Source organism: Macrobrachium nipponense, chromosome 17, assembly GCF_015104395.2.
Source record: "Macrobrachium nipponense isolate FS-2020 chromosome 17, ASM1510439v2, whole genome shotgun sequence".
Lineage (NCBI taxonomy): Eukaryota > Metazoa > Arthropoda > Malacostraca > Decapoda > Palaemonidae > Macrobrachium > Macrobrachium nipponense.
This window is the reverse complement of record NC_087210.1, coordinates 55,123,121-55,148,732: the sequence shown is the minus strand read 5'-3', so window position 1 is coordinate 55,148,732 and position 25,612 is coordinate 55,123,121. Positions and strand designations below refer to the sequence as shown.

The 25,612-nt window shown below is 46.7% G+C and overlaps 1 protein-coding gene across 2 annotated transcripts in view; it reads right to left on the bottom strand.

Moving 5' to 3' along the window:
* Window positions 1-25,612, bottom strand: part of LOC135196241 (uncharacterized) — a 240,237-nt gene that overhangs the window by 5,043 nt on the left and 209,582 nt on the right. The gene's annotated exons all lie outside the window — the stretch shown is intronic.

The following is a 25,612-nucleotide window of genomic DNA, read 5'->3' as shown; positions in this document are numbered from 1 at the left end:
AGCCAAAAAATAAGGGACAATCCACTATATGATTCAGCGGCTAAGGCTATGATATTCGAGTAGCCTGGCGATAGGGTGAGGCATGTTGGATGATGTAGGTAGAAAGGAGACCTGGATCTATACTACAACTACTATGCAGTATCAGGGGAAACAATGTTTCCCGCTGCTACTGCTGAAAACTTTAAAGATTCCAAGGACTTTAGATAATGGCGTTTAAAGACTGTCGGGGATTTCCATCCAGTATACTTTTTAAGATCCTGAAAGTTCATATGTTGAAAATAATTAATTGAGGTGGCTACTCCCCTGATATCATGTGCTTTTGGAAATGACTCAGGATTGGCTTGTTTAATGAAGTAAAGGATTTGTTGTCTAATACCTTTTACTGACAAAGTACCACTTTTCTCTCATGAAGAGAGCACCTGAGGATCTTGAAGAAGTACGAGATAGAAAGGCTCTAAGAGTTGATACTGGGCAGAGAGAAGGATCCTGGGGAAGTGGGATAACCTTCCAAGGGGCCCACCTTGCAAGAGGATCCTCATTTTTGGCTAAAAAGCTACGATCCGGAGCAAGTAGAACTTCTCCTGATGGGAGGAATTCCACATGACCCGCATCCCTGGATAGAGCCGACAGTTCTGAAATTCTAGCTCCTGAGGCTAGGCTTAATAAGAATAATGTTTTCCTCAGGAGCATTATGAATGTACAAGATGAGTTGTCAGTATCTGAAGCTAGTTTGAGGACATCATTTAAGAACCATGAAACTGTAGTAGGCCTTTGGGAAGGTCTAAGTCTAGCACAGGCTTTAGAGATAGACGTAAAATAAGATTCAGTCAGATCTATCTGAAAACCTACTTGAAAGATTTTCTTCAAAGCCGATTTATGAGTGGTAATAGTGCTAGCTGCTAAACCTTTTTCAAACAAGGATCTGAAAAAGGATATAGCCAGATTAACTGTCATGGTTGTAGTGTTCGATTCTTTCAAGAAAGATGCTAATTTTTTAACAGCTGAGTCATATTTGGTCTAATGGTTGAACTCTCTCTTATCTGATTCTAGGAAGAGAATATTCTGTGGATCAATATTACCATCTTTATTAGCCGCAAACTTCATGAAGTCCATAAAGTTAGGGTCTGGAGAATTCCTGAGGAAGCGAACACAGTCCTCATTTGTACTGATTGTGATAGCTTGGGATTGGGGATCCGTTGAGGTCGGAGACCCAATTCCAGAAGGAGAGGATACCAGTTGCTCTTGGGCAGTCCGGTGCAATCAGAGCTACTATCCCTTTGAAAGACCTTAGTTTGCTTAGGACTTTCAAGAGAAGATTCACTGGAGGAAAAACATAAATTCTCCTCCACTGATTCCAGTCCAACGACAGGGCGTCCGTGGCATAAGCCAGAGGGTCCAGGTTGGGGGCCACATAGCAAGGGAGCTTGTGGTTCGCTTGTGAGGCGAAGAGATCCACTTGGAGACCTGGGACTCTCAGGCTTACCCACTGGAATGACCCGTCGTCTAGAGACCATTCTGATTCCAGAGGAACTGACCGGGACAGGGCGTCTGCTATCACATTTTTTACTCCTGCCAGGTGAGTGGCAGACAGATGCCATTTGTGTTTGTTTGCTAAGGCAAAGATGGCTATCATGACATGATTGACATGCTTGGACTTGGACCCTCCTCTGTTGATGCAATGAACTACCACTGCACTGTCCAAAACTAGCCTTAGATGAGACTTCTTTGGGGGAAGCAGTCTCTTCAAGGTAAGAAATACTGCCATTGCTTCCAACACGTTTATGTGGAGCTGGCGAAATTGAACTGACCAAGTCCCCTGAACCTGTTTGAACTGAGAGTATCCCCCCCACCCGGACAGGGAGGCGTCCGTGTGAATGGTTAACACTGGAAGGGGATATTGAAGGGGTACTTTCTTGGCTAAGTTCTTTACTTTTGACCAAGGACGGAGTTGATTGCGGAGGATCTGTGGGATTACTGACAACTTGTCTCGATATTTGGTGTTTGCTCTTGATCGCCAAATTCGATTTAAATCTTTCAGCCATTGCCTTCAGGAGGATATCTGTTACCGAAGCAAACTGAAGGGACCCTAGGATTCTCTCCTGGTTTCTCCTTGACGTTTGTTTGCATTTGAGAAATTGCCTGACAGATTTTGCTATTTCCTTCCGTTTGGCCACTGGAATTGACAGATTGTGGGAAGACAAATCCCATTGGATTCCTAGCCACTGAAAACGAGACTCTGGAGTAAGTCTGGATTTCGTTTTGTTTATCTGGAACCCCAGATGTTCCAGAAAGTAAACTACCTTTTTGGTGGCTTTGAGACATTCCTCGACTGTTGGTGCCCAGATCAACCAATCGTCGAGGTATGCTGCTACCATGATTCCCTGAGCTCTCAATTGTTGTACAACCACTTCTGCTATTTTTGTGAATACCCTGGGGGCTACATTCAGACCGAAGGGCATCACTTTGAATGAGAATGTTTGATTTCCTAGCCTGAATCCTAGGAATGGGCGGAAGTGCCTGGCTATAGGGATATGATAGTATGCGTCTGTAAGATCGATGGAGCATGTGACGGCTCCACGCGGAAGTAAGGTCCTTACTTGCGAGAGGGTAAGCATCTTGAACTTGTCGCAACGAATGAAAGAGTTTAGCTTTGACAAGTCTAAGATTACCCTTCTTTTTGTTGAGCCTTTCTTTGGCACGCTGAATAAGCGACCTTGAAATTTTAGATGCTTGACTCTCGCAATAGCTCCTTTCTGAAGGAGTTCTTCCGCGTAATCTGTCAATTCCTCTGATGGCATCTGGTGGAATGTATTTTGATTGGAGGAGGCTCTTTGATCCAACTCCAACCCAATCCTTTGGACACTATGCTCTGTGCCCAATTGCTGAACCCCCACCTGTGGCGGAAGAGGAACAGCCTCCTCCTACCTGGGGAGCCTCATTGTTGATGGGCGGGTTGACCACCACGCCCTCCTCTGAACTGCCTGCTCCTTGTTGCCCTTCCTGCGCCACGCTGACGAAAGTAACCTCTCGCCCTACCTCTTGGTTGTTGTAACCTTGAGCCTCATATGAAGGGTTGAAGGCCGGTGAGATTGCGTAGGAGGTGGATGGCTGTGATTGAGGGGGGGGACACAGGAGGATTGGCTGGTTCTGCTTCGAACTAGCAGGTTGTCCTTGTTGGGTAACTGGGACAGCCTGCACAAATTGCTGCTGTTGCTGGTGTTTCTGATACGGCTGGAACCTCTTACCAGCCTTCTTTTGCTTCTTACCAGCAGTGGGGACGGATTCTTGTTTCCTCTTCGAGGAAATACCCCACCTAGCTCTAAGGGCTCTGGTTGAGCCTAGCAGCTTCGTGGTGCACTTCGTTGACAGCGGACTCTGGGAAGAGATCCGCTCCCCACATGCTAGAAGCCAAGAGTCTATTCGGCTCGTGCCTAATAGTACACTCCTGTAGAACATGCTTCCGGCAATTCCTCCTAGCCTGGAAGAAGTCGAAAGCGTCTGTTAGTACCGTCTGGAACTGAGATTTTGCCAAAATCTTGAACAGCGGTTCCGTAGTCATAAGAGAGAGCAGCCATTTTCCGTGATTATAAGGGAATTGAGGGACCTGCCAAACCTGGTTCGCGCATCAAACTCTGCCTGGATTAGGGAATCCGGCAGCCTTGGTAGCTTCTCGCCGAACTGGTCCATGGCGCAGTCCGGTTTGAGCTTACCAAGCATGAACGTAGCTGGCAAGTTCTCCCACAATTCTCCGAAAGCCGGGAAGAGCGGAGAAGTAGACTCCGCCTCCCTCAACTGTGGGATGGGCTCATCCTTGAGGACTGCCTGAAGGGACTTCTCTACTAATTTCGTGGCGAACGGAAGAGAAACCTCCTCTTCCGTCGCGAAAATAGTAAAGGGACTCTTGTAGGCCTGGAGTTTAGTGTTCGTACACTCCCAGTCCTCAAGGCAGTGAACCCATTCCCGCTGAGCATGATCTCTACTATATAGGACAGACTCTCTAGAGATCTTGTCTTCCCTAGTCAAGAGCCGTTACAGTCAGCCTAGCATAACCGATGAAAGGCTGCGTCAGACCCGGAGGGTAAACTCGAAGTCCTCAATCCTCCGAGTTCCACACTCCGGGATAGAGATCATCCCATCCTTGAAAGGAGCGTAGGCAGCTACTCTCCATGGGTTCTCCCATGGAGAAAGCTGGCAGAGAGTCGTATGGCGGGAGTTGGAGAATGCCAGTGCTTGGCACTGGGGAGACTGGAAGAGGAACCTGAGATAGCCCGGCTACTCGGTCCTCATTCTCCCTAACCCTGTTAGAGAGATCTTGTATTGACTGGCCTGATTGAGACAGAGTGCTCGACAACTGTGCGAAACATCTGCTCGAATCTCGTCCCCAGGGCGGAGACTTGCGAGCCAACCAGCTCGCCCACCTGTTGCATCACCACTGCTGAGAAAGCAGAGGGATCAAAGGTGCTAGGCCCTGCTACCTCCTACCGGCGTAGCCGGAGTGGAAGCGGTGGAGGCGGGAGAAGGCACTGGCTCGGCGGGAGCGCGAGCCTTCTCCTTAGAAGCCTTGCTTCTAGAGCTCTTTGAGTGAGAAGAGCTCGGCTTCGCTTTCACCGCGTCGGCGTAGGAAGTCGAAGACTTCCTAGCCGAAGAAGACGAAGACGACTTCCTAGAAGTTGTCTTGGCCAGGGTCTTCGGTTCTCTCTGTCCCTTCACCTTTGGGGGTACAGAGAGAGCGGGAGCAGCGGGTAGGGATCTCAGATCCCACAAAGCCTTGGAAAGAAGCACTCGATGAAGGGACAGGAGAAGATCCAGGAGCACCCAAGGAAAGACCTTGGGTGCCCGACACACCTACCTCAACCAACAAATCCTCTACCCCTACCGCCATGGGCTCGACGTTAAGGTCCAGGGCAGCGACGTCCGGGACCGACTCCTGGGAGGCTACGACCCCAAAGATTGCTGGAGGTCTTTGCTTGGATGGAGGCTATCAGAGGGGGCGCGGACAAGGGGTCAACGTAACCAGTCGACTTGCCCGCGGGGAAGATCTGGACGGCCAGCTTCTTATCAAGAATGTATGGCTGGCCTTTGGCGGCGTTCTTACCGAAGCCGCCACCCACGCTTTCAGGTAGCGAGGGCGACTTCCCTCACACCAGTAGCCTGAAAGAAAGGCGAGATTAGCTTCTAGTGGTGGAACGGGGTTAACAAACTTATGACTAAGAGTTGTTAGTAAATGATAAGGAAGCCTATAACGGACTTACCCCATCTCCCAGCTGACCGACTAGGTCGTAGCAGATGGCGCAGGCTTCTGGGTGCCAGACGATCATCTCATTGTATGACGTGGCACAGGGGGCGTGAGACCTGCACTCATCGTGTCCGCAGGGGTCGTACAACGTCGCGTTGCACGCTGGGACCTGACAGTTGGTAGCCTGTAAGTGGAAAGATACATGAGTACCAGGTAAACACTTACAGTCTAACAGATGCTCCGCTGGTGCCGGAGCGATAAAGTTAGATTAAACCAGAGCCCCGCCAAAATACGTGTGGTAACCAGGTTGGTTGTGTGCCCTAGGCTATAGCTCCGCTGATGGCGGGGACACAAAAGGAAACCAACCAGGAGTGGTGGTAATTGGAAACCACGACGGAAAATGGCGGGGATGGTAGACATAAATAATAACATTACACAATTCATTGAAAAATTAGGGATATCCTTAAAATAAAAATAATACAAACCTCTCTCCGCCCGTCTACTAGAAGAGTGCGCGGGTAAGAAGCAAGCTCCCTTCCGGTAGCGGGGGAGAGATGTAAGGATATAGTAGGCAAGCAACCGACCACTAGTAGTGACCACCCCGCCCGCTAGCGGAGCCAGTAATCTATAACCAAAGGTGCCCCGGCTGCGACGGAAGGCTCCTTCCGTTATAGTGAGGGAGGTGGCTGAGCAATGAGGGGGGGAGGAAGGTCTCGGCGTAACACGGCGGGAGTGAGAGAGGGGGGAGGGATGGCCTACTCCTCCCCGCCTCACCGACTACCCGCAGGAGTAACCCGGGACCTCATGAGTGGTCGCCCTATACCCCCCGCTGGGAGGAACCCCTGGCCACCTCAGAGAGGGAGAGAGAGAAGGCGACTGAGGTTGTCATGACAACCAAGGGGTCCCCCAGCACCTCCCTATATCAGAAAGGGAGGGCAGGGGCAGGGTAAGGTGCGATGGAACACGTGACCGCAAGTGGCCTAGGCCGCGAGCAACACAACCGTGAGAGGGCCACGTGAACCAGGCTGTACCAATACAAGGAACAAGCACCTAGGCTAGCCTAACCCCTAAATATAATAAATATATACATCGAAAAGATGGAAAAGACACTTTTAGTAAAAGAGAAAGAAGCCCAGGAGGAGGCAGACTGTTCCAAGAAACAGAAGCCTACTCGGAGCCAGCGATAGCCGATGAAGAGCAAGAGCCGGGATGCTGGGCCGGAATAATAATAATAGCCCTAAATACCAAACTAAGAGATATGGTAGGAGGGCTAAACTAGCTAAAACTCGATGTAAAAACAATGAACGTAAAATAGTAAGCCCATAAGTATAAGAAGTCCCAGTATGGAGGACCGGGAATTCTTAACGAGGCAGCATGGCGCCGCCACGAGACAACCGGGGAACCGTATATGACCTATTTAAGAGGAAAATACTGGTACCCGGAAGATAAAAATGCGGTAAAACATTACTTATGAGTTACTTAACTTAGCCGTGGCAATAGCAGAGCGTTCCATGGTAGATTAATGAGATAAATCCCGTAATAACACAGCACAAGGAAAAATGCGTCTTGACGCTAGCGCTAAAAATTAAGGATGTCCGCTAGGGGCGCTGCTGTCCGTGGCGTCCTCTAGTAGTAGTAGTAGCGGCTGCATCGCCCGTTGGTATCAGCTCTCTCTTGGGGGGATTCTGACTGGAAGTTCTAATTGGTGATTGTCTCGTGGTAGTGTTCCTCACTCGCCCCTATTATCATACCGACACTTCTTTTTAAGAGTGAGCGAGTCAGTTTTACTGACATTTTCTTAATTTTGTTTTTCTCTGGTAATTTTAGATTAATTTTACCTAGAAAGAATGATATTAAGGATCCTTTCATAGGCCGACACGAGCTGAGCCCAGAAAAAAATATATAAAAAATTCGACATTTGGTCAACTTTAACTTGTCCGAAATGGTTGAAAACTGCAATTGTGAGATAAAACTCTTACAGTATAGTAATATTCAATCATTTATCTTCATTTTGAAACAAATTGGAAGTCTCTAGAACAATATTTAGATTTATTATGAATTTTTGAAAAAAACATTTGTTTACGTCCGCACGTTACGAATTCATGCATCATTTTGTGATAATATTTTCTCTTTGTTGCTTTGATCGTTTTACAATGTGTTATATACCAAAATGATCGCAATTTAGTGTACAATACAACGAAAAAAAATTAACTCATTAGCTTTAACCGTTTTGCTCACAGTGCGATTTGAATACAATTATATATGAAATTTTGTTTTCAGGCTATCATATATCGCATTATTTATATATGATAATGATATTTTTTTTCATTTCTGATGGTTGCATACTAAACTTCAGGCAATGACAAAAAAAGGAGCCAAAAATGAACTCTTAATCTTGAAAACTAAGTGTGCTGTGATTTTTTGAAAAAAAATATTTTTTCCGCTTCGGCGCTCACTCCGAGACCGCCTTGGCATACGGGAGACAATTTTTATTATACCCCTTCGGCATAAGAGGGTTAATATAGTCTTTCCTTCCAGATGAAACACTAATCCGAGTTTCCCCTAACAGACGGATCCGGCCACCTACCACGAGGCTAGGGTAGCCCTCCGGAAGTGGGTTGTGGGGTTCGGCAATAATGCGCCGAAGGGCCAGCCTTATGTCTTGGACGCCAGACTTTGCTCCTTGATATTCTCAGGAGCCACAGCAACCACTGCGGTTCATACTGATATTGCCGAACCACTCATTGAAGCCATCCGTGTGGCGACGATGCCTGGACCTAATGAGCAGGAGGACCTGATGGAGGAGGTGGCGGCGATCAACATCAACACCGAGCCCATGGCCACGGATGAACAGGTAGGTGGGGAGGTAAGTGAGACGAGTCTCATACTTAGCCCTACTCCTTCTTCTTACTCTTCCTTCAGGGGATTCTCAAGGCCCACCCCTAAACAAGCAGGAGCGCTTTCTGTCACTCCCAAGTTAAGTCTGTAAGACCAAAGACTTTAAAGAAGGTCTCCAGACCAGCTCCGCCAGCGGCGAAGGAGTTGTCCTCGGCCCCCCAGCCGTCGACATTTTCTGGTCCATCACCTGCTGCCAGGAACACTTCCCCTCCTATGGGGACAGAAGCATTTCCGTCTGTTCCTAAGGCGGCAGAGCAGTCGTTTGATCCAGCTTTTACTAACCTTCTACTGTCGAAGGTTAGTGGCGTTATCAACCAGAGGCTTGAGGCTGCACGTCTCGCCTCGGCCCCGGACACCTCCGGCCAAGCTTTCTCGTCGTCGACGGAAAGAATTAGACCTGTGCAAGGAATGCTTTCCGGACTTCTCCACTCTGGAGCGCCGGCACTATCCATGATGGTGCCGGACGCATCAAAGCTTCCTGCCTTCGACAAGGAAAATCCGTGGAGACTGGCACTGCATGCCCTGTTCTCGGACGGGAAACTGACGATCGAAGGGTGTGGAACCCGGCCGATCGAGGACTTTGAACTCTTTCCGCCGGGGCTCCAGTTCCCCTTCCCCGGATTTGTGAGACTAGCCCAGCATGCCCTGGTTAGGATCGATAAAGTCCCCAAAGAAACAGTGATCTTTCCTAGGGAGAACGCCCAAGCTACTTGGGTCCGTTCCCTCTCCGATTGGGGCTGCGTCAACACGAGGTTGACACCACATAAGGGCAATTACACGATCTTCGTGACCCCAGACGGAATTCTGTCACCTTGCACTTCTAAGGTGGCGGAGTTAACGCTGCAAGCAGCAACGGAGGATAAGCCTATGCCAGTGTTAAGAGAAACAGAGGCTACCTCCCTCCTATTGCCCACCGGAATGGACTTATGGACGGACACTCTAGCCACGTTTACCACTGGTAAGCTTGACCCGGAGTGCGCCTCCGACCTCTTCTATGAGAAGCTGCCGAGAATTCCGGATCACTTAGTGAAGACAGAGTTCAAGGCTAAGACTAGGCTGGCAAGATCTATCAACTCCGTCACAGCGGCGGAGCTGGTAGCCTCCACCTATGAAGATGAGCGAGTCTTCAGAGTCCTGACGAAAGCGCTGCTGCAGACTTTCCAGGCCGACCTGTATGATTTTGCTGTAGCAAGAAGGGCTTGTAGGAAGCATGTACTGGCAGGTGCCTCAATTAAGCACGAGCCTAACAGGCTCATAAGATCATCTATTTGGGGAGACAACCTCTTCCCCAAGGAAGAGATTAATAATATCCTCCACGAGGCAGACAGAGCCAACCAGAGCCTAAGGGTCCGATGGGGTCTCCCCTTCAAGCGTCAGTTTGAAGGATCTGGACACCAGTCCAAATCCAAAAAGAAGGCGAGGAGGTACAACCCTTACCAGACGGCTCGACCACAAGCACTTATGCAAGCAGTGCCAGTTACGCAAATGGGCAAGCCTTCCACATCTAAGGCGGCTCCCCAACAGTTTGTCTTAGTACAAACCCCTTCAGCCCCTCAACCTTCTACCTCAACAGCTGTAGTCACGTACCCAGCCTTCAACCCAGCTTATGAAGCGAAAGATCTCTTTCGCTCATATAGCAGGCACGCCGGAAGTAGCCGGGCCAGAGGTGGTTCCCGGCTACGAAGCGGATCAAGAGGCAGGGGTTTCCGGGGAGGTAGAGGCACCAGACCTGCTCCCAACCCGTGAGGAACCTCAGGTAGGAGGGAGGTTGTATCTGTTCCGGGACCGATGGACCTTCAGTCCATGGGCCCACAGTATAGTCTCGAAAGGCCTGGGCTGGAAATGGGAGAAAGGGCCTCCCCCACCAGTCAGTTTCCATAAAAAACCACGGCGGACCTTATGGACTATACCAAAGATCTCCTCCAAAAAAGGGCCACAAAAAAGGTGAGGCGCCTAAGATTTCAGGGACGATTGTTCAGTGTCCCAAAGAAGGACTCAAACAAAAAGAGAGTGATTCTGGACTTGTCCCGTCTCAACTCTGACATTCACTGCGACAAGTTCCATATGCTAACGATCTCGCAGGCACGGACCTTACTTCCCCGTGGGGCCGTCACCACCTCTATAGATCTTACAGACGCCTACTATAACATTCCAATAGCCAGGAACTTTTCCCCGTACCTAGGCTTCAAACTAGGCAAACAGGCCTACTCCTTCAGGGTCATGCCCTTCGGGCTCAACATTGCACCCAGGGTATTCACCAAACTAGGGGAGACAATAGTTAAGGAACTGAGAAAGAGAGGCATCCTGCTAGTAGCCTACCTAGACGGCTGGCTGATTTGGGCAACCAGCATGGCAGAATGTCACAAGTCAACATCCAAAGTGCTGGAATTCCTGGAATTCCTAGGTTTCCAAATAAACAGGGAGAAATCCAGGTTGACCCTGGCTCCCCGCTTCCAATGGTTGGGGATCCAATGGGACCTGAACAAACACGAGCTATCTCTCCCGCCCAAGAAGGCCAAAGATATAGCAAAGGCTACAAAGCACTTTCTCAAAAACAAACGAGCCTCTCGGCAAGCCCAGGAGAGGATCCTAGGCTCTCTTCAGTTTGCGTCAGTTACAGACGTCCTGCTGAAAGCCAGACTGAAGGACATCAATCAAGTCTGGAGAACAAGAGCCAACAACAAACTCAGAGACAGGGTTTCGATAATTCCATCCATTCTAAAAAAAGAGACTCCGTCCATGGACGGAACGTCGGAACCTGTCCAAGTCAGTTCCTCTGCAGTTCCCTCCGCCATCACTAACCATCCACACAGACGCATCTCTGAGCGGTTGGGGAGGATATTCGCCGCTCAAAAAAGTACAAGGGACATGGTCAGAAACATTCCGTCGGTTCCATATCAACATCTTGGAAGCAATGGGAGTCTTCTTGACCCTAAAACTCTATCTCCGGCCAAGAAGGTCCACATACGGATAGTTTCGGACAGTCTCATAGTAGTACACTGTATAAACAGAATAGGCTCCAGGTCCAGCAAATTGAACCATGTACTGATAGCGATATCCTTGTTGGCGGAGAGGAACCACTGGCATCTGTCAGCAATTCATCTTGCAGGGGTAAGAAACGTTGTCGCAGACTCACTTTCCAGGACAACTCCGCTGGAATCGGAATGGTCCCTGGACAACAAATCGTTCAAGTGGATTGCAGATCAGATCCCAGATCTTCAGGTGAATCTCTTTGCCACGGAAGCCTATCACAAACTACAGTAGTACCTCGAGATACGAAATTAATCCGTTCCGAGGCGGCCTTCGTATAATGAGTTTTTCGTATCTTGGAACACATTTTACATGTAAAATGGCTAATCCGTTCCAAGCCCTCCAAAAACACCCCATTAAATTTCATAATGAAGCTAAATTGACCTATAAACAATGAAATACTACAACAATTTGGACCATTCAATACCTAAATTAAGAATAAAAATCCAAACCTGTAAATAAAGTGTATAATTAGTGTACAAGAAATATTATTACTGTAACGTAAAATGTTGAAGCTTACCTTTCAAGTGAGGCTATCTCCGAAAGTGGCGGCAGAGGAGGAGGAGGAGGACAAACGGCAGATAACGTACGTACACTTAACTTTACGAAAACACATAAAAAATTTAAGGAAAACTATAAAAATAAAATTTACAAAAAACATTAACAAAACTGTAACACTTAACTTACAAAAATCTAAAAATTACGTAAATTTTTTTTTCTTTTTAACTTTTTTTTTTTTACTTTTACGTAGGCTTTTTTTTTTTTTTTACAGAATTTCAACTTCATCACCACTTTCAACGTTCTGTTTTTTATCACTTGGTTCTTCCTTTTTGCTTTCTACTTTCAGTTTTTTATCACCTGGTTCTTCCTTTTTGCTTACTCCTGCTAATGCTGAAGGCCTCTTTAAAAAATAACTATCCAAGGAAGATTGTTTCTGCCTGCTTTTGACAATGTTCCTGAAACGACTCAGGCAAACGTTTGCACGATCGAACTGTCCGCAAGCATACCGACCTGTGTGAGCCGGCGGGGTGTCTTTTTCTATGAACGATTGCACTTTATGAAAAACGGCTAAGACCTCCTTACTTTCTGCCGTTGTCATAGGCTCCTCCTCTTCATCGCCGCTGCTGGAGAACTCCTCTTGAACGACGTTATGTTGCATGGCCTCCAACTCCTTCAGGTCATCCGTCGTAAGCTCCTCTTGGTGCTCCTCGAGAAGGCCGTTGATGTCGTCCTCGTCGACGACCAGCCCCATGGACTTGCCAAGTGCAACGATCTCGTCAAGATCTGGTTGCAAAACAGTTTCGGGATCGTCAACTGTTTCGGACTCAGCAGCACCAGCTTCGCCCACATCGAATCCCTCGAAGTCTCGGTTGGATACGGCATCAGGCCAGAGTTTCCTCCACGAGGAATTCAAGGTTCGCCTCGAAACCTCCTGCCAAGCTTGGTCGATGAGTCGGATGCATATGACGATGTCAAAATGCTCCTTCCAAAATTCACGCAAGGTGAGGTTTGTGGTATCAGTGATGTCGAAACATCTTTTGAAAAGATGTTTCGTGTACAACTTCTTAAAGTTGCTGGTCCATGGGCTGGAGGAGAGGGGTGGTGTTGGGCGGAAGAAAAAGAATCTTAACAAAGGAATACTCCGCTAGGATATCTTCCTCGAGGCCAGGAGGGTGGGGAGGGGCATTGTCCAACACCAGCAGACATTTCAGGGGGAGGCGCTTCTCTTGCAAAAAACTCTTCACAGTCGGGCTGAAAACCAGATTTACCCACTCGGTGAACAAAAGCCTCGTTACCCAGGCTTTTGCATTAGCCCTCCACATCACTGGAAGCTTCTCCTTAAGCACTTTGTGGGCCTTGAAGCCTCGAGGAGTCTCGGAGTGATACACCAGTAGGGGCTTCACCTTGCAATCCCCACTGGAGTTCGAACAAAGTGCGAGTGTAAGCCTGTCTTTCATAGGCTTATGTCCCGGTAGCTTCTTCTCTTCCTCCGTGATGTACGTCCGACGAGGCATTTTTTTCCATAAAAGGCCAGTCTCATCACAGTTGAAAACCTGCTGAGAACTGTAGCCTTCCTTGGTCATCATCTCGTCGAAAGTCTTCTTAAATGCTTCGGCCGCTTTCGTGTCCGAGCTGGCAGCCTCCCCATGACGCACCACCGAATGGATGCCAGTCCGTTTACGGAATTTCTCGAACCAGCCATGCGAAGCCTTGAACTCTGGGGTTTGCGTTGATGTCCCTTCCCCTCCGTCATCTTCCGCCTGCGCAATCAAATCGCCGAAAATAGCACTGGCCTTGTGAGCGATTGCGTCTCCGTTACTGTATCGCCAGCGATTTCTTTGTCTTTTATCCAGACGAGGAGCAGCCGTTCCATCTCGTCGTGCACATGGCTCTTCTTGCTGGACAAAATAGTGATGCCCTTCGATGGTGTAGTTGCTTTGATGGCATCCTTCTGTTTAAGGATGGTGCCTATTGTCGACGGATTACGGCCGTATTCCTTTGCGATCATACTCAATCGCATACCAGCTTTGTACTTCTTTATGATCTCCATCTTTGTCTCCAGAGACAGCATGCGCTTCTTTCCGTGAATTTCAACTTTCTTGGGACCCATGCCTACGTTAATTTACGTAAAGTTACACAAATACGTAATAATACAGTCTTCGCACAACACGATAATATGTACTGCAACGAAATCACTAACGAATTTACGTTACTAAACGAAATTGTTGGAGCGAATGAATGCCGAATGCGTACGGTACAGTTTCGGGTGCAAAGTGGTCGAGCTAAAGCACGCCAACACGTAGTACGTATGTATAGAAGATGCATGATGGGAGGGATGCTGTCCAATTAGAGAGAAGGATCTCATGGCTTGGCTAGCATCAGGAACCAATGGGAGAGCAGGAGGATGGTGGCGAGTCTACGATAACTAAGATGGCGGTGTGCGGCGCGAGTTTCAAAATTGTTATAAGGCGAATCTCGGACTTTCAGAAACCTTTCGTATCTTGAAAACTTTTCGTATGTAGAGCAGTAAAATTTTTCGTCTTTGCTTTCGTAACTTGGATTTTTCGTAAGTTGAGCCTTTCGTATCTCGAGGTACTACTGTACCTTGCTACGTGGCTCCCAACCTAGACACTCGAGCCTTCGCCACCGATGCGATGTCTCTAGATTGGAACAACTGGCGGAGGATTTACCTCTTTCCACCAGTGAACCTTCTGTTGAAAGTATTACACAAACTGAGATCCTTCAAAGGCCAGATAGCACTGGTGGCGCCCAACTGGCCGAAGAGCAACTGGTATCCACTCCTTATAGAACTGAAACTCAAACCGAAGCTGATCCCGTACCCAAAGCTGACACAGGTAGTACAAACTCAGACTGTGTCAGCTTCCTCAAGGATTCTGAATGCCCTAACTTTATGGACTTCATGAAGTTTGCGGCACAGAAGGATGCAAGCATAGATCCATTAAACATTCTATTTATAGAATCTGATAAGAGGGAGTCCACAATTAGACAATATGATTCAGCAGTAAAGAAACTAGCCAAGTTTCTAAAGGACTCGGACGTTCAAGAAATGACCACAAATTTGGCAATCTCTTTCTTTAGATCCCTATTTGAGAGAGGTCTAGCTGCCAGTACCATTACTACGGTAAAATCAGCCTTAAGAAGAATGTTCCAAATAGGCTTTAATATTAACCTATCGGATGCATACTTCTCCTCTATACCAAAGGCATGCGCCTGGTTAAGACCAGTAGACCGTCCTCCAACAGTTTCTTGGTTTCTAAATGACGTCCTTAAATTAGCTTCAGATTCAAATAATGACTCATGCTCTTATGCAACCCTGCTTAGAAAGACTGTTTTTAGTAGCTCTGGCATCAGGGGCCAGAATATCTGAACTATTGGCTCTCTCCAGAAACCCAGGCCATGTTGAGTTCCTCCCGTCAGGCGAAGTCCTGCTTTCACCAGACAAGCAGTTTCTAGCTAAAAACGAGGACACAGAATAGGTGGACACCTTGGAAAATTCTTCCTCTTACGGAAGATAAGTCACTGGGTCCTGTCCATACTCTTAAAACCTTTAAAGCCAGGACTTCTCAAACAACTTCAGGTCCTCTTTTTATTAGAGAGAAAGGAGGTACAATCACCTTAAAAGGTATCAGGCAACAAATACTTTACTTCATTAAACAAGCCAATCTGGATTCTGTTCCACATGTCCATGACATCCGGGCAGTTGCCACCTCTATTAACTACTTTCAAAATATGAACTTTGAGGACCTGAAGAAGTACACAGGTTGGAAATCTCCGGCAGTTTTTAAACGCCCCTATCTAAAGAAATTGGAGGCCCTTAAATTTCCAACAGTGGCGGCAGGAAGCATAGTCTTCCCTGAAGAACGGGGTTGACAACTCCCTTAAATTTCCTTTCTGTCAATTCTTTCCCTAACACTCTCTCCTACCTACCTCACTCGCTCGTACTCCCCACCATCCTCTTCTCCGGGCCGGGCTAGACTTGTCTATCCCGCCACCGGAGCTTGTAAATGGTGTTAATACTTACTTGGTAGTGCCACAGTAGCCTTAACAGATGTTCTATGCATAACTATATTTGTATTCAGATGCCTGTGGTATAATTTCATTTTATATTGTACTAATCTTAAGTAGGTTAAGCTTAACTTATTAGTCCTTAAGTAATACTGCTTAGAAAACTTCAGTATTAAATAATTTGCATTTAAACTTTACTCTGGGTTTTATTAACCCCCTTTTATTCAAAGGTATCTGTTTAGCTTGGATGGATTCTCTGTTATGTTTTCACCGGCAGACACAGGTCGAACCCAGAAAAGGGATTTTGACGAAGGAAAAATCTATTTCTGGGTGAGGACCTCTGTCGCCCGGTGAATCCAACCCTTTCCTTTTTTCCTTTTGGGCCTTCCCCACCCTGGTCAATCCAAGCTTGAAAGACTATTCCAGGAATGAGAAGAGTGCGTGGGTATTAGTAGTAGTAGCGAAAGGAGTTGGCGGTGGGGTTCGTTGTAACGGCTCCCACTGCAGAAGGGGATTTTGAAGGGAATCTTCTAAGTGGCAGAGGTCCTGTGAATTGTGGTTTCCACAACGCCCCTTTACTTATACCGACACCCTTCGGGGTGCTCCCGCTGAGGGTAGTAACTTCAGCATAACAGGCTAGCTTTTTCTCTGATATATCTAGAGTTTATTTATACTTGAAAAATGAGCTACAGGGATTTTTCACCGGGCGACACAGGTCCTCCCCCAGAAATAGATTTTTCCTTCGTCAAAATCCCTTTTATAGAGCATATATTGTATATTTCTACCACTATGAATGAGTCCTTTTGAAGGCATCTTAAAAATAATATAGAAGAACTCCATATAAATTTATATTGTTTCATTATTCATGGTTGTATATATATTTACAGGCAGCCAGTCGCCGGTTATTGGCAGGGGTTCCGTTCTTTAAGGGTGCTGATCAGCAAAGACCACCATTAACCAAAACTAGGCAATTTATGGCACTTATGGCACGAGGTTTTGGTTACTGGTGCCTCTGTTAGGTATGTTATGGCACTATAACTATTATCAGTGCCATATGGCACTGATAACTGGAACTTGGTGCGTTATGGCACCATAAATTGCCGATTTTAGTTCCATATAACTGGACTGCCATTAATTGGGGCTACCTGCATATATGAGGCGTCCAGAGGGAGGGGGCAACATCGCCAAATCAACGATTTTGAGCTAGTCCTAAAATATTATAGAGAAATCCATTTTCTATGATTTCCACATATTGGCCAAGCAATATCAACCCTTAAAACCACTGAACAGAGGGTTGGTAGTCCACAGGTTTTCATATGTATTTCTTGGTTTCATGTTCTCCCTTCTGCTCCCCCCTGCCTCCTCTGGGGGATCCCAAGTATTTTTATACCTCCATAGTGGACAGGAATATCAGCAGATAAGACTACCAAGCCCAGGATTTCCAGGTAGTACTGTGAGACGTAAATTTCAGCTCTGCCAGGGATTGTTTTGCCTTTTATCTGTATTTCATTTCCATTCTTCCATGGCAACTTTCTCCTCTTCTTTGTTCAGCTTCTCACTCCCCCAATTTTGGTTCAATGCTGTGATTAATACCCTTGTGATGCTAGTAAACATCCCCTAGTTAATTCAAGCAACGTAAGTCTTTTCTGTGTAAACTCCCAATCATTTCATGCCCCTTGAGTGGTTTGTAAATTTTTAGACTGAGAGAAAGTAGTAGTGTAATGTTCCCCAACGTGTTCCTCGCCTTAGTACTGATACTAGAATGCAATCTCTTTGCAGACAAACACTGTGCCTGATTGAGGGAGAAATTGGGAACCCTTTGGAATAAGTCTTGCATTAAAATAACCCGTTTGCGCAAAACTCTGATCTCCGTGTCTGGTTCATTTCCCAGCAACGTGTTTCTGGTGGATCGACAATCAACCACCTCATTAGTTCCTGGACCTACATAACTTAATATAAATATAGTTTATTTAAAACTAAAGTCCAGGGTTTGTGTGAATTCCTCCTTTTTCAGTAATATCAACCTTCTGTCATAATTTTTTTTTTTTTTTTTTGTGATCTCTCATCCCTCCATTCAAAGCCATTTTTAAGTGTTAGAGCACATTTTCCAGGAGGGAACGAGCAGTTCAGAACAATATCTTAGTTTTACCAGACCACTGAGCTGATTAACAGCTCTTCTAGGGCTGGTCCAAAGGATTAGATACTTTTACGTGGCTAGGAACCAATTGGTTACTTAGCAACGGGACCTACAGCTTATTGTGGGGTCTGAACCACACCGAGCAATGAATTTCTATCACCAGAAATAAATTCCTCTAATTCCTTGTTGACCGAGTGGGGAATCGAACTCGGACCCTGAGATTGGTAGACCAGATAGTAGTTACTGCCTAACCACCTTGTTCACGAATTTAACGGTCGTATTCCAGTCTACACTAAAAATAATTCCTAATATAAAGGACCGATGGTTTGTGTATCGTGTAGGAACAATTATATATTATTATTATTATATTATTATTACTGTAGACACCCTGTATTCGCAGGGGATGGGTACCAGACCCACCCGCAAATAGCTAAATTCCGCCAATACTTAAAAACCCCTCTAAAGACTCTTAGAAATGCCTATTTTGATAGTTATAACACAAGAAAAACACCCTATAAATGTTTATACCTGAGTACTTTAATAGTTTTATCAGAAAAAGTGCATTTTGTAATAAAAATTATATAAAACCCAGTAATTTTGAATATTTCTCAGTGGAAAATATCACAAATAGGCAAATTACCTGTGAATAATGGGTATATGCGATCCATAGAAAAATCTGCGAACAGGCAAGTCTATGAATCGAGAGTCCGCGAATAGCGGGGATCAACTATTATTGTTAGTACCATTATTATTATCGGGAGAAGTTGTCCTTAATTAAAAGAGTGAAATGGAAAGGTTATTTTATTTCTTTAAAATGCTATCACATACAAACTGTAATTACAGTTATATTATCATTATGATTATTTAACCTTATTATTATTGAAAATATTAATAAGCATAGTACATACATTACCATAAAAATACTCTCATCTTACTGAGAGAGAGAGAGAGAGAGAGAGAGAGAGAGAGAGAGAGAGAGAGAGAGAGAGAGAGAGAGAGAGAGAGAGAGAGAGAGAGAGAAACCACAATTTTTGAAACTAAATTGTATTTTTCCTAACTATACAAACCTGAGGTCCTTTACATAAGGAATTACGTTCAGCGTAGCTGGAATTATAGCCGTTAAATTCTTGAACCAGGTGGTTAGGCAGTAACTACCATGTGGCAGGCAGGTAGGGCCACCTGCCCGGATGTAAACACTCCACTTTGCCTTTCAGCCCAGGTTTAGATTGAGGGGTGGCATGAGGGGCATAAATGTAAAGGACCTCAGGTTTGTATAGTTAGGAAAAATACAATTTACTTTCAAAAATTGTGATTTGTTCCTACACAATATACAAACCCTTGGTCCTTTACATGAGGAAGACTCACTGATTGGTGGGAGGAATGTGAGTAACCCTCTAGAACTGACTGGAGTTCTGCACACCTGGGCTATTCCTCCTGGTCGTAAGAGCGAGGAGGAGTGCACTGCCCCTGACAACTTGATCGGAGTATAGGAGCTGCATGATCAAGAGTCAGACTACTGGGCCTTTTCAAAATGAGTGAGGAATCGTAACTCATCCGAAAATGGGCTGGGAAGAATATTTAGAGTTGGAGGCATTAATGCAAAATTCTGGAAAGGGTTTGCTTTATTGCCAGTCTCCTTCCCCCCCTTGCTAGATTAAATAGCGGGATTGCTTCTATGATTCTGATAAGAAACATAGAAAGGAAGCTCTATATGTAAGCTTACCGCATCAATCACCCGACCAGCCAATGTCCTATCCTCAACCTGAAGGAAGAGGAGTGGAAGGACCAGATGGGGAAGGTGGAGAGGCCAGTCACTCTTGCATCCTTCTTACCTCTAGAACTGCACACCATAAGAGAGATGCAACTTGTCCACTTGAAGGAGCCAAGTAAGCAAACACAACCTGCAAGCATCCACCACTGGTCCAAGGAAAGGAGGTTCCAAGGACCTGTGGGCAGACCCGAAGGAAGAAAGATATAAATATTGTCGCAATGAGACCTCATCTACCTTCCTGTCTGACATATTCTTCGGAGTGATGAAATGTACCCATCCACTGAACTCGTAAGACTAAGAAAGACGTGTCATCGGACACTTCTACAATGGCAGTCCGCAGCGGATAAAGACACTGACACTCCATGATGGGTGTCGATCCTTTGTGGGCACAGCAATATGCCAATAGGACAAAGTAATGACTGATCTGGATCAACCAATACAAAGTCCACCATGTAGCTCATGATGGACTCAGACTCTTCAACAGATCCCGATTGACTGCGCTCAGTACGCTGTCATGCATCCGAGACGTAGTCACAACATGACACCTGCCTTTTGAAGGGTTATGCTGAGAACAATCATACAAATCGTCTATCTTGATTGCCACCGATGTTGGGAGACGAGATGATGTTTCTCTCAAGGCATGCGCACATCAGACAATAGTCAAATGCCTTCTAGAGACTGAGGTCCCTGTGATGGCAAGACAGAAGTGTCTCATCAGTAGTTGAATCTCAACTAAGGAGAAACAATACTATATTACTAGTGAATGACTAAGGTGAATGCGGACCTACGTCTTCACAGTTGAATAGAGAGAAGTAAACTCTCAAGATTACTGATCATAGAAAATGTCCAGTCAATGACACCAACCAGTAAAGACGGCTTTGATCCCTGTTGTTTTACAGAGGACTGAAAAAGCTAATCTGCTATTTCATTGCTGTTCGGTGAGAAAGTCGAAGTTTGCAATGAAAGCAGAGCGTTTTTCAGTAATGAAAACACAGGGATTGTACTGCCTGAAGAACCGCTTCTTGTGGGTTGGATAAGGGAGGATGTTTCTATTTATTTGGAAGCAGAGCTAGCAGGGCGGGGAACAGACGAAGTCTTCCGATATTCATTTACAATTTGGGGTGAACAAAGAATAATTGAACACCTTACAAATTACGAAATGTATATTAGAAGGCAAACTCAGATTGTCTGAAGAATATCATTCTGCTGCCACTGTGATGAAGCTGAAGACTAGGCTAGACTTCTGTTACTGTGGGGTAAACAGAAAGATGATAACGAGTCTAGTGAGATATATCTCTATCTGAAATTATTGCAACGGAAAAATGTGATGCAGGAGGGATGGGCATACACATATGCGAGAATTCCAGCCAACCAAAGACCTAAGTCTCTGATTGCCGGGCAGAGATTCGAATTGGTAGTCAATCCTCGATAAAGGAGAAATAATACCAAACCGCAATATCTCGGAAAAGCAAGCAGTACTGACTGAGGCAGTGCTATACACCGCCTGCTCAATTTGTTGTCATCCTGAGTTGCCTGGTATTCCATTCCATGAAGGAATGCATTCGGCTAGAACCATCAAGTGCAAAAAAGATATGCTAAAGCATTTGCATTTTAACCAAAATGGGAGGGAAGAAAACCCTCCTATTCGGTGATACTGCAAATGCTGTTGGTAAACAATACCACTAGTTATCTCAATGTCAAAACTGGTAACTCTGGGGAGGCCTGAAAGGCCGTCCCATGTTCCAGGTCAATTAAGAGAAGATACTATTTGTCTCAGTCACATACCAGAAGAGTTAACTTACAGTTATGTGCCTACTACTCAGACAATGCAACTGATAACAGAAGCATGTTGCGAGAGAAATATACGTAGTATATTTGTAGGTTCCTGTACATTGCACTCCAGCCTAATTCTCCTTCATTCGAGGAACAAGAATAAGGACTGGAAGCAGACCTTCATTCTCTAATAAAGAGAGCGAAGGTGAAGTTTTCCCAAAGGGAGACTTCTATGGCGATAACAGGATATCGAGTACGACTAGTTCAATCCGAACTGGACGTTCCCAAATCAGTAGCACTGGAGAGGCATTCAAACCTCTTGGCGCTATCCATCCTGAACAGATTGACATAGGTTCGGTAAGATCTTAGGATTGAACCAAAAACAGTTTCTCGGGTTCGAATTCCAAGGAGTAGACTCCACAGAATTCCTCTTATTAGTTCATTCTGGTATAACCAGGAGTAAAGGAAAAAAAAGAGAGGAGCATTGACTGTTATTGCCCGCTCTTCTCGAGTCGCCAGCTCCCCCATGATCTCCTCTAACCACATGAGCGTACAACCTGTCCAGTCCTAAGACCGAACCAGGCACATAGGCTCTCGTGGCTGGACCGAGAGAAGCGCACTCCTCATTCGTTCCTCCCGGTGTATCCCGCCGAGGAGGTTGAAGGGACAGGTGAGGCAGATCTGATGCTCCCACTCTGTCTACCGGCAGAACCTGTGGACAGAGAGGGCTGGAGGCGATCACCAACCCACGGTGATGATACGTCTGTAGGTCTAGACCGGCGGTCTCCCTATGGAGAAGCGCTTGTCCAAGGACAGTAGCGTCGATCTTTTGCGTCAGGGGAGCTGCTACCAGCTGCTCGGACCGTCTGATCACGCTGGTGTGATTGACGGTCGGGTGATGGGTAATGCAGTGAGACCGAGCACCGCCTTCACGGCGCATCACAGTCCCAGAAGCGGCCGAAGCTGCTCCCAGGGACCTGGGGGACCTCCTCCCAGTCTTGCCTTGTGAATGGTCCGATGGGGCCATCACACCAACCCTGGGTACTGAACGATCGTTACAAGAATGATCACCGGTCAGGTGAGACTCTTACCATCCTTCCGCCCCGTGCCGGAGTCCTGGCGGTGAACATGCTCAGCAGCCTGGATTCTGGCTGCACGGTCACCAGCAAGTGACCATACACTAGGAGACGCTTGCTGGGGAGCACCCAAGATGGTTCCCGCTCCTGAGGTGGAACCTCCAGAGCTGGGAGCAGAGGTACCAGCTACCTGTAGCTGGTACCTCTACGGTCCCCGTCTCGCTCTTCCCTGACGAAGGAGAGACGGTTCCCATTCCCAGAGGAACGGGAGGACCAGCGGAAGGCCTACCTGTCTCACCAGGACGATGAGACAGACCCTTAGAAATCTCTGTGAGAGACTTCTTAAGGCTGGGGAGCCTTGGAAGGAGAAGTGAAGGAGGCGGCAGAAGACGAAGAATATGATGACGACACCCTCCTCTTCTTCTTGGACTACTTCTTCGCCAACTTCCTCAGGACAGCAGAAAGGTCTCCCATCCAGGATGGGCTGCAGCGGCTGCCAAAGTAAAGCAGGCCGCAGCGCGACCTGGGAAAGAGGACCTGACGGAGCAGCACCACTTCCAAGGGCAATATCATCAGGAATACCCGTTGCCTGAGTGTTTGGAACTCTCAGAAAACCAAATCACTCTGCGAACGCTAGAAATTCCAAGGAATTTAATGACTTAGCGAGACTCCCAACTTTCGTAATAACAATTACCGGGAATGTCTGTCTCAACAATGTGTTTGGAAATTACAGAAAAACCATAACACCCTGAAAATGCCAGAAATTCCAAGGAATTCGAGCCCGGCAAGACTCCTGGTTATCGTTGTAACAATTATCAGGAATTCGCGTCTCGCCAAAGTGTTTGCGGATCATAGAAGACCATAACACTCAGAGAGTGCTAGAAATTCCAAAGAATTCTAAGCACTCTGCGAAACCCCCGAATTTCATCATACAATCATTGGGTAGGGGCCCTCCTCGATTCCCATAGAAATCGAGGAAGAACGGCCATATAAGATCCTTCCTCAAAGACGTGGACGTATGTCTGATAGGACCCGAAGGTCCCTCCAGGAACGTAGTGTCCCAACGCTGAATCCTATGGAGAGCACTCTGCAGGATCCCTCCCATTTACCTCGTCGCTCCCGGTGTAGCCATAGGAAGTAGAGGGATTGGGGGAGGAAGACTGGACGCTCTCGCTCGCCTTGCTAGCGGAACTAGCAGGAGAAGCAAGTCACAGGCAGCCATCAACCTGCGGTGATGGCCACTCTGCGACTCTAGGAAAGCGTTACCGTCTGGAGAAAACGCTTTCCCGAGGAGAGTTATGCAACTCTCGTACAGCAGGCAAAACGTCTGCTGCCACCGAGACCAGTTGGTCATTCGAACGTCACCGTCGTCTGGGTGGGGCTGAGCATGCACCTGAGAGGAGAGAGCCGACACCCTCCTCCGACATGTCCCAGTCCATGTCGAGGCCGAAACCTCTCAAGAGGACCGAAAGGGGCAGCCCACACCGGTCTCTGAATGCACGGTCCAGCAGGACCGTCATGTGAACCACGGTGATGGTCGCTCCACAAGTCTAGGAAAGCATCATCGTCTGAAGAGAACGCTTTCCTGAGGAGGGTTACGAAACTAGTATGGCAGGCAAAGCGTCTGCCACCACCAAGACCGGTTGGTCGCACGAACGTGACCGTCGTCTAGGTGGGGCTGAGGGTGCACCTGACTGGAGAGAGCCGATAACTTCCTCTGATTCGTCCAAGTTCTCGTCGAGGCCAAAACCTCTCCAGAGGACCGGATGGGGGGCCTCCCCAGTCTCTGCGTGCACGGTCCCGCAGGACAGTCACGTCAACCCTGGGAACACGAGAGCATTCAACAACAAGGCACGAGTCACCTGAGCAACTCGCTCCTTTCTTCCACCCCGTGCCCGACGGTGAGTGGACTCAGCGTCACCGACTCTGGATGCATGTGAATCCCAAGATTTACGTGCACTCGGGGACTCACAAACAAGCGCCCGACACGGAACTAGTCTTAGGGGCAGAACCTCTAGGACTAGCAGCAGAAGTGCGAACCGAAGTTTGCTCTTCTACGGCTCCCAACATGCTAGGCCCTGGGGACAGCGTGACGGTTCCTGCTCCTATGGGAATGGGAGAGCCAGCAGAAGACCCAACTGCCTCCTCAGTTTGAGGAGGCAGACCCTTAGAAGTCCCGTGACGAGACTTCTTAGGGGGGAGACTACCTTCTCCTTCTACGCCAGGGAGCCTTAGGAGTCGAAGGGGTGGAGACTGTTGAAAACATGATGATCTCGAAGAGGAGGATGACGACACTTGAGGAACTCTCTGCCTCTTCGATTTCTCCACATTCTGCGAGACTTCTTCTACAGGATGAAGTATATTTAACATCAGGAATAGTTAATCATCACAGGGCAGCGGCAAAAGCTTTGTCCAGTGACCTAACTCCAGGATAGCAGTGGTAAATGAATATGATTTCCAGAAGGGGATCAGTACACCCACTCAAGGACAAATATCGCAGCATGCTACGAGTCAAAGGTACAATTCCAAGGTTAGGATAACCAACACGAAGAGCTATCCAACCATATACTGCTGTAATCACAATCACCATTGTTAGTCTGTAAAATAAAGAAAATATGATTTAAAGTAATAAGGATACTCCTCTTGCATCCAAGGGCAACGCCCTCCGAAATGAGAGATCCCCCAAACACCAACACCACATGCTCCCTCTTCTACCTTCATCCAATAGCTGGCGAAAGGATTTAGGAGAAGAGGAATTACCAGAAAAAAAACGAAGGACAAACCTCTGAAGTTCCCCTCGGTAATTCCCAAAGCGTAAGTGTATATTTCAGATGAATACATGTCTCGTCCTCACATTAAAGGGCGAAAGTATATAATAATAAAAATGTTGACAAACATCTTTATTATTACCGACCCTTAACACAAAGTAGAAAAGTGGCTATCAAGACTATCAAAAAAAGTGAGTTTGCATATTAATTATTAAATTTCACAAAAAATGGGTTTGCATATTAATTATTAAATTCAATCAATTATCAATATCAAACACATTACATAAATATTTACTCAAAAAATAAAAAATGAGAGATCCCACCAAGAAAATAATCAACGGCCAGTCAGCAAGAGCTCACAAAAACACGTCTTCATCGGAAGACGGCTGAAAGAAA